The 10,000-nt window shown below is 33.1% G+C and overlaps 1 protein-coding gene across 5 annotated transcripts in view; it reads left to right on the plus strand.

Annotated features, from left to right (window-relative positions):
- LOC106877684 (pleckstrin homology domain-containing family G member 7) overlaps positions 1-10,000 on the plus strand; it is a 970,386-nt gene that overhangs the window by 656,842 nt on the left and 303,544 nt on the right. The gene's annotated exons all lie outside the window — the stretch shown is intronic.

Here is a 10,000-nt window from a genome sequence, read left to right on the forward strand (position 1 = left end):
GTATGTGTGTATTGAAGACGGCATAAGAACAAACCAGTATTTGTACTTGATTTTGTAGGTGTGTGAGGTGTGAAAGTGGGGGAGTATAATTGTGAGGTATAGGAGAAACGTGCATTATACATGTGAATGTATAATCATCATATTTTATGTGATGAAAGCGAGGAATTTAGGAGTTGGCAGCGGGAGTTGAAAGTGAAAAGCAGGAGAAATGTAAGTGGTGTGTAGAAGTATGTGCGAAAGGATGAATGTAGGATGCTATTAAAGGAGAGTGATGGGACAATAGAAACTATGGAGAAAGAAACATTGCAAAGTCAACACTAGTGAAAAACATAATGAGGTTTTTCTGTGGTAAAAGGAAATTTTTGGAGCATTCGGAGAAGCAAGACGAATGTGATAGAGGAGATGCAAGTTCATAGAGATGGGGGAAGAAAAAATAGAAATTGGGATAGGTAGAAAGCTGATAAACGAAAAATAAGCGAATGCGGTGAAAGCATGTGTTGGAATATATATATATATATATATATATATATATATATATATATATATATATGTGTGTGTGTGTGTGTGTGTGTGTGTGTGTGTGTGTGTGTGTGTGTATTTATAGATCTTTACCAAAATTTGGTAAAAATATTGTATCTATTATCAACGTAGCAAAATTCCAACATGTAAGGTTGTTAATCGTACAATTTTGTGTGCATATCAATTTAAATAAGAGCTAAAAGACGATTCATTGTAAAAACTTTATTATGACCTATGTTCATTTCGATGCAATATCCAGACTAACTCATGCATATTATAGAATATATTATTTAAATTGATATATATTAAATTGATATATAAATTTAAATTGATATATATATATCTGATTTTAAAAGGGTCACTTTGAGAGTTGCATTTACTCGCGATCGGTACAATGTGTTTATCATGATAGTTTTGAGTTTAAGAGTCCCTCCTAGCGTGAGGGATTTATGTATAGTAATGCCCTTAATATAAATATATCTAAAGGGAATAATTAATAAATTTTTCCCTTATGAGGTTTTTCACGCTAACTACTTGATAAATTCTTATAAAGATTTTATCCTATTTTAAAATTGAATACATATATATACATATATATAAGACATAGAATGTGACAAGGCTTGCCCTTTGAAATACAGATATTGCTCATTTTTGGCAGTTGAGTGGATTGTAACAGCGTGAAATAAAGTGTCTTTTTCGAGGACCAACACGCTCCAGAAATCGAATTCACGCCCCTACCTTCGTGAACCTATTACCCTAACCACTGAGTCACATGTCGACCTTCACACATATACACACGGGCACAAACACACACACACACACACACACACACACACACACACACACACACACATAAAATGGGAGCAGTGTTGTGCCTAAATCTCTCAACGAGTAGCAGCACTTTAAAGTATCGATTTTTTTTTTTTGAACCTAATATGGCAGTCCCATTTTGAGTCGAATGCTACTGTTATTTAGTCGTATAGCCAGCTGGAGACGATGTCTCCTGCGGCTAAACAACAGTAGCATTCGCCCCGAAATTGGACTGCCACATTAGATTCGCAAAAATCGTCATATATGTATATATATATATATATATATATATATATATATATATATATATATATATATATATATATATATATATATATATATATATATATATATGATTCTTTCTCCACGGTAGCTACAGTGTATTTGCCTTTAGCAGTTGAAATATGTGAGAAACATATTTCAACTAAACTCTGCTCATAGATACATACATACATACATACATACATGCATGCATATGTATACCATGCAGATATAAATAGGTTTTTGAAAATCTAAGAAACAGAGGATATCTATGGACAACTGCTTCGAAACCTCCAGCTTCTATATCCAGACTCTGAATTTATATTCATATCAATAATAATTGGATCACTAAGTTTTGTTAGTAAATGCTTAAAGGAGAATCTGGATAAATTGGGATTTTCAGAAAGAGCAATCGGCCGGTTAATTCGTACATTACAAGTGCAGTCTGTGAGTGGAACAGTAAAAATGTGCAAGGCAATTCTCAAGTTCCATATGTGAATTTGTCTGTGTTAACTACATCCCGAAGATGGAGCCGTGTATCCTTGTTGGAAACCAGATCACTCCTCAGTGGAAGATTTCTAATAATTAAAAAAATATAAGAGACATATAGACACACAAACAAAAATGGTGGTGATATTGATATGTTGATGCTGATAAGGCCTGCCGTTCTTGTAACGTTGAAAGTGTAACTAATTTCAGGATTTTTTTTAGAAAACATTTTAACAAGGTGATCTTCAACGCATCGATAACTGTTAGTGTTCTCAACAATAAAAAACTCGCCCAAGCCTGTGCATGCATATTCAAATATATGATCAACCATCGTATGTGTCATTCTCGATATGTCATGCTATTGTGGGAATTTAGCAGTTTTGAGTTCAAACCCACTGCGAGGATCCTACCATAGCCTAGCCAGAGTAACATCTGATAAGTGCAAACTTTTTGGAAGGCTGCCAAAGGGGTAGATTCCCTTTAGGAATGATAGACATAAACCAATCCCCAACTGAAGACAACGAATTAGACCTTAAGCAAGGCACGCATTCAACTAAGATCTACTTTTTAAGAATAAATTCCTTCCTATTTAAGGAAAAAATATCAAAATAATTATGTACTCGGCTGTCAGAAACTATATTAGGAACCATTTCAGAGAATAATAAATACTGTTTTAAGAGGTTTTTGCAATAAAGATTCACTTTCAATGAACACACACACACACACACACACACACATACACACACACACACACACACACACACACACACACACACACACACACACACACACACACACACTATATATATATATATAATGAAACATATGCACAAAGAGTTGGCAAAGAAATTTAGGAAAACGAAAGAATAGGGCAAACAAAAAGGAAGAAAAAATCATTTATGGTCCTTCTTCAATATGTGTCGACCAAATATCATGGCATTTTCCACACTTTCCGAAATGTTGTGTTCAATTTTAGGGGTGTCAGTGAAATGGATGTTCCTGGAATAAAGATATAAGATGAAAATTCAACAAAAGCAAAAAGAAAAGTTAACGCGATGGGCGTTACTGAAAAAAAATATTCTTTGAAAGGAACTGTATTTTAAAATAGGGAAGAAAAGAAAAGTACAAAATAAACTAAACATATATACGTGTATATAAAACGTGTCGCGGCATAATGACATAATTAAGACAAAATGTTTGAAGTAACGTTAAACAGGACAAAAACACAAAATGTCTTTCGGCATTAGGACTTTGATAATTTGCTAAGATAAGCCAAGAGCTGAAAATGAAAGCAACTTAGCAATTTGAAGATTAGATCAAGAAAGTAGTACGAGAAACAGGAAGTAGTCAGAGGAGGAGGACCAGTGGTGCCTTGTGGGAGGGAAGAGGAGGAAAGTGAAATAAGTGAGTGAAGAGAAATGGGGAAACAGATTAGAAGAGGTCTGTTGCAGTGATAAATAAAACAGGGAAGATAAAAGAGGGAAGAAGAAAAGGAAAGATATAAAGGTACATGTGGAGAAGGAGATGGATGAATATTTGGATTGGTAGATAGACATAAAAGTGACTTGCTACTCACATGCGTACATATATGCATACACAGAGGCACAGAATACCTATACACACAAATATACAAACACATACCAGGAAAGAGAGAGAGAGAAGCGGAGATCGTTTGCTATATAGACATATGAACACGAGGAAACGGTATAGCTTATATGTAGAATTTATTCGTTTATTCGATGACAAGTCGTTTTTGTACAGTTTCTTTGAGTTTCCTATCTCTTAGAATCAGATTCGCTTACATCTTTTCCCGCGCGCACAAACACACTCACGACCACATTTAAACATACACACGTTCATACAATCACACACATATGCACACACATACTAATACACACTCCCGCACTTGTATGTGTAAATATATATCTCTGTTTTTGTACGTGTTTCTACGAAAATTTAGAGCAAGTGGGAAAGGTAATTGCGTTGAGTTTAATATCGTTTCATATTAGACTAACTGAATGCATCGTTACACCTCTGAATTAATGCTCTGTGACTATGATCCACACATAAGGTGACATTTTCGTGATTTGATTCACTTAGTCTCCATTTTATTTCATGCTTCTTCCTTCTTTTTTTCCCACCAAGTTCTCGTACCTTCTTCTAAGCTCCACTGAATAACACCAACAAATGCACCACGATAACGCGAAGGAATATCGATCAAAGAAACAAGCAAACTTTTAAAATCGATTGCAGATTGCTCTTGTAAGATGGTTTTCGGAAGTTGCAGTTGGAATATTGGGAAAAAAAAAATGACCTAATTATATAAGTAGAGAAAGTGAGATAAAATGAAGAAAGATGAGAGAAATAGAGAGAGAGAGAGAGGGGGTGGAGAGAGAGAGGGGGGAGAGAGAGAGAGATACCATGTGAGTGACAAATAACAATTTTTTAAATAAAGACGTAGAATTTATTAGACGATTTGTTTGATATGGGTGTAGGGAGATAAACGACGATGATAGATGGAGGTATGTTCACGTCAAATCTGTGACATTAGCTATTTACTCGTTGTATATATATATATAATTTATTCAGTACATGCTTCTGCTTCTCTGTATTGATTCCCTGATATAATTACGGGATCGTCGATCGGATGATTGACTGAGTATTTCCCTGAGTAGTTGGGTGGCCGATGGAATTAAAGTTTACAAGGTTTAAAAGCTATTTTAAGGAACCCTATGAGGTTACTTAGTTTGTTAAGTGCGTGTTTGTTTCCCTTTCATTTTATATACACCCACGTTTAATTATATGTATGCGTGTTTATGCATTTATATGCATGTATGTAAGCATGCATATATATATATATATATATATATATATTTAAAGACGTACGCGGGCACGCACACACACAGGCACACACACACACACACACACACACACACACATATATATATATATATATATATATATATATACATATATATATATATATATATATATATATATATATATATATATATATATATATATATATATATATATATATATACATAGAGAGAGAGAGAGAGAGAGAGAGAGAGAGAGAGAGAGAGAGAGAGAGAGAGAGAGAGAGAGACGATAAGAAATGGAGCAATAATTAACAATGAGAAGCCGATCATTGGTGTTTTAAAGTCATTGTTTAATTAAATTGAATTAGGTGTATGTTAGGATGGTTGCTACGTGCTTTTATATATTTAAGGTTTGTATTCAGTTTTATGTAGGCTTCATGTAGTCCGGTAGTTAGGTTGCAATTAGCGTCTAAGTAGTTTATAGAATTATGTTCTTTTTCTATTGCAATATTTAAGCCAAAACCTTTTAAAAAACTTATATAATTTTTTCTTAAGTAGTTCTAATCTCCTGCTTGAAATGTTCTTCAGGATAAATAGTGCGTCGTCTCTGTTGAGACCTTCCCTGATCTCTGAGAATTCTTCCTGTAAATGTGATAATAAGTAAATGCCTACTAAGTCAGTTATATGTGCTGAATCAGGAGCTCCTGTGGTGATATCGAAGTTGTTAGGGGTATTGTTCCTTACCCATAGTTTGTTATCGAAATTTATTATGGATTTTCTCGCTTCTAAGATTACCTTAATTTCATTCATTGTTAGTTTAGTACGATTTTTGGCGAAAATAAGAGCGCAATTTAGGATCGGAGGGTTAATAGATGAGTAGTAATCCTCTATATCTATCTGTAGGAGAGGATTACTACCCATCTAAATAACCCGAATAGCATAAACTCCCAAAACAATTATAATACGACGTATTGCACCCCAACTGATACTACCATCCGCAACAACAATATGAACAACATTAATAATATTAACAGTAATAATAACAAAAACTGTAGGAAGAATGATAGGATTCAGATTAATATCAATAACAACATTAAAAATGATAACGATAGAAATACTAACAATGAGAAAAATAACAATATTAAGAATACTAATATGAATAATAATAAAAATATAAATAAAAATAAAAAATAACGCACCTCTACGAACCAATATACCCCCTGTTAGGAATGATAATACCAAGGTATATAAAATAAATAGTGCAAGTCACTAAATGTAATAACTATTGCTTTAAGGAACTCTTTTTCTTTTTCTTTTCCTTTTATTTTATCTTTGCCTTCTTTTCCCATGTAATCGCTCTGAAGATGTATATATCTATTGTAATAAGGCAAATGCAAATTTAACACATTTTAATAAATAGAAACAGCTGTAAACCCACTCCTAATTTAATTTAATTAAAAAATGACATTACAACATCAATAATCCACTTTTAATTGTGAATTATTGCTCCACTTCTTATCGTCTCTATATATATCTAAGCATGGTTTTACCTTTAAATTATCTACTATCGTATACCTTATAACGAGGACTATATATACTTAGGTAATACACCAGGAGTGCCTACGGAAACATGTATCCCTTAGATGATTGAATGACCTCTGACTTATTTATATATATATATATATATATATATATATATATATATATATATATATATATATATATATATATATACATACATACATACATATGTGTGTACGTATGTAATGATGATATTCGTTACGCTTCTCTGACATTTTCCCCCTTCTAAGTCAATCTACTAAAGTTATACATGCATTGATGCATCTAGGGAAAAATTTGATAGCATTTGTTGGTCTCATGAAAGAAATCCGACCCCTTTTCCATGCATGTAATGACGAGTCAATAACTGTAGAAAAGACGGCATTTTGTGCCATGACTCCACCCTAACTTATTAGTATTATATCGACAGTACTCAACCCCAAATATCCAAATTCCTTACGAATTAATTATTCTTGATCCAGATAATGCATATTTATTATCATTGCCTTTCGATAAAATTATTGACCCATTTGCGTCGATCAAGAAAACTACATTCCTCCACTAATAATGAATATTGAACACAACCATAACTACACAACCAAACACAGACTCTCACCCACGGACAAATACACAAACGCTACGCGTAGATGCATGCATTTATTCATGTGTTTGAATCAGTGGCTACGCTGTAAGAATATGAATTAACCCATATAGAATATATTTTGGTCAACATAGGGATTTTCATAGGCGGGGTTCTCAAAATATTATCGCAATAATAACATCAGAATCATTCAAGGAATTATCAGTAGGCAGGAAAGTATTGGCGGTATGTTAGCATCAGCCGTATCTCGACGAACCCGTTTTCTCTATTACGAGGAGAAGGTGTAAAGAAAGAAAATTTGAAATCTGAATGAGCTGGGAGTACAAATCATACAAATTACACTAATTTTTTAACGTTTTATCCTATGCAGTTACATCATTGCAAATAAAAGATATATATATATATAGATATTGCAACATATGACCGCGTGTGTTGTCAATTTTCTTCCTCCGTCTTTCCTTCTTTGGACTTTTTCTATATTTCTGATGAAGAGCTCTGCTCGAAAAGCGAAATCCTTTTTCTTTCCTTCCCTTTCCTGAGCGTCCAATAACACAGTACTTGTTCCACGACTTCGCGTTGTTGCTTTTTCTTTCTTGTTTTTGTTTGGATTGACTATATATATATATATATATATATATATATATATATATATATATATATATATATATATATATATATATAATTATAAAATCTGTTAATTAATATCGATTAATTATCAGGAGGCCAGCACATCTAAAGAATCAAAGAGATTCAGAAATATTATCTGCAATCTCAGGGAATTAAGGTACATTTTAAAAAATAACGTTGACCACTAACGTGGACAATTAATGCGCTAGAAATAGATCACATCTTGTGTCTATTAAGACCTAAATTGTTCTCAACATGAAATATAGCAGTATACCAAAACGTGAGCGGGCAAGACATTTAAAATCACCTAAAAAAGCATTCTTAAACAGGAACCGGTTTCGGAGCCAATAAAAACACACGCACTGTATATTTGGTGTTAATTTGCTTCAGCTTTATATTACATTAATCTTAATCTTACTTCGGCCAGAGTTCTTTCGTCACACTTCTGTGACCTCATCAGTGGTCCTTTGTTTCCTTCTTTCTTATGTGTGTCTCACCTTGCTAACTATCAGCCATTTTGTATTTTGTATTTCTATTGTATGTGTCTACGCATGCGTGTCCTTCAATGTGTCTGTGTCTTTTGTAAGTGCATGTGTGTATGGGGAGTGTCTGTATCACCTATATTCTCTGTTAATACGTGTTCGTTTGTATTTGTTTTTATTTATTTGTTCATGTGTGTTTTTTTGTGTTTTTTTTTGTGTTTAATTAAATTTTGTTAACGTATGTAGTATTTAATTCCATTTGTTTATCTATGTATTGTATTATACTTTGTTCATATTATTATTGTTTTATGGGTAACATGTTGTCACATGCTGTGGTTTGTGGTTTGTTAGTGGTGTGTGTTAGTGTTCCATTCTAGTTTCCTATTCAGGCTAGGTTTCTCTTCTATTATGTGTGTAGCTTCAATAATTTGTCGAAGTGCTGCATCACTGCTATGTGTAGATAAGATTTTAATTATATATATATATATATATATATATATATATATATATATATATATATATATATATATATATATATATATATATATATATATATATTCGTAAGTGCCTTTCTTATCGTTGATTTTTGGTGTCGCATGGCCAAAGATTACCGGAAATCTTTTTAGAGTCACTTTCAAATTTATCAGAATATTGAGGCTGAAGATTGGAATAGTGAAATTTCCATTCACTTAACCATGAAACGATTCGTATCCAATTAACTAAAGGCTTGGCTTGTTTACGCTTTCCCTCCGGTTTTTTGTTCTATGTGTGCCATAAATATCGCCATCCACTTTAGAGAAAATTTGTAGTTTGGAATCAGTAGTTCTTTGACTGCTATTTCTAAATTTTCAGTATGTTGAAGAAGCAACTCAATTGCTAATCCCTGTATATTTATAATGATATATATATATATATATATATATACATATACATATATACATATATATATATGTGCATATATGTATATAAATATGTGTGTGTGTGTCTGTATGTATAAGTATGAGTTGTATGAACGATGGCATATTTGGTGATCTTGGATTAATTTTTTAACAATTTGTAGTATTGAATACATTAAGTGTAAAAGCTTTACAGTGCAAAGCAGCTTTTAAAGTTAGATAGAAACTAGATAAGAGAACTTGTGTAGCCACGTTTTATTACAAAACTTCAATGAATGTAAATTGATATTGAAAATATATTAGCAAGAAAATTCTAAAGGCAAACATATCAAAGTATTTTCTTTTTATAAAGAGAATCAGTTTTCTCTCATTCTGTGCAATTAGAATCACACGCAAACACGCAAACATAGTCGCACACACACGCACACACACACACACACACACACTCACACACACATACACACAAATAGAAACACTCAAACCTACACACGTCCGTACAAGCATACATACGTTTACTGTCGTGTGAGCGTACATGCTGTATATACATATAACCACGATATATATATATATATGTGTGTGTGTGTGTGTGTGTGTGTGTGTGTGGTTAGTAGCTTGCTTAACAACCACATGGTTCTGGGTTCAGCCTCACTGCGTGGCACCTTGGACAAGATTCTTTTACTATAGCCTCGGGCCGACCAAAGGCTTGTAAATGGATTTGGTAGACGGAAACTGAAAGAAGCCCGTCGTATATATATATATATATATATATATATATATATATGTGTGTGTGTGTGTGTGTGTGTGTGTGTGTGTGTGTGTGTGTGTGTGTGTGTGTGTGTGTGTTTGTCTGTGTCTGTGTATCTGTGTATGTCCCCAGAACATTGCTTGACAATAGATGCTGGTGTGTTTACGTCCCTGTAACGTAGCGGTTCG

Source organism: Octopus bimaculoides, chromosome 20, assembly GCF_046866305.1.
Source record: "Octopus bimaculoides isolate indiv1 chromosome 20, ASM4686630v1, whole genome shotgun sequence".
NCBI classification, from domain to species: domain Eukaryota; kingdom Metazoa; phylum Mollusca; class Cephalopoda; order Octopoda; family Octopodidae; genus Octopus; species Octopus bimaculoides.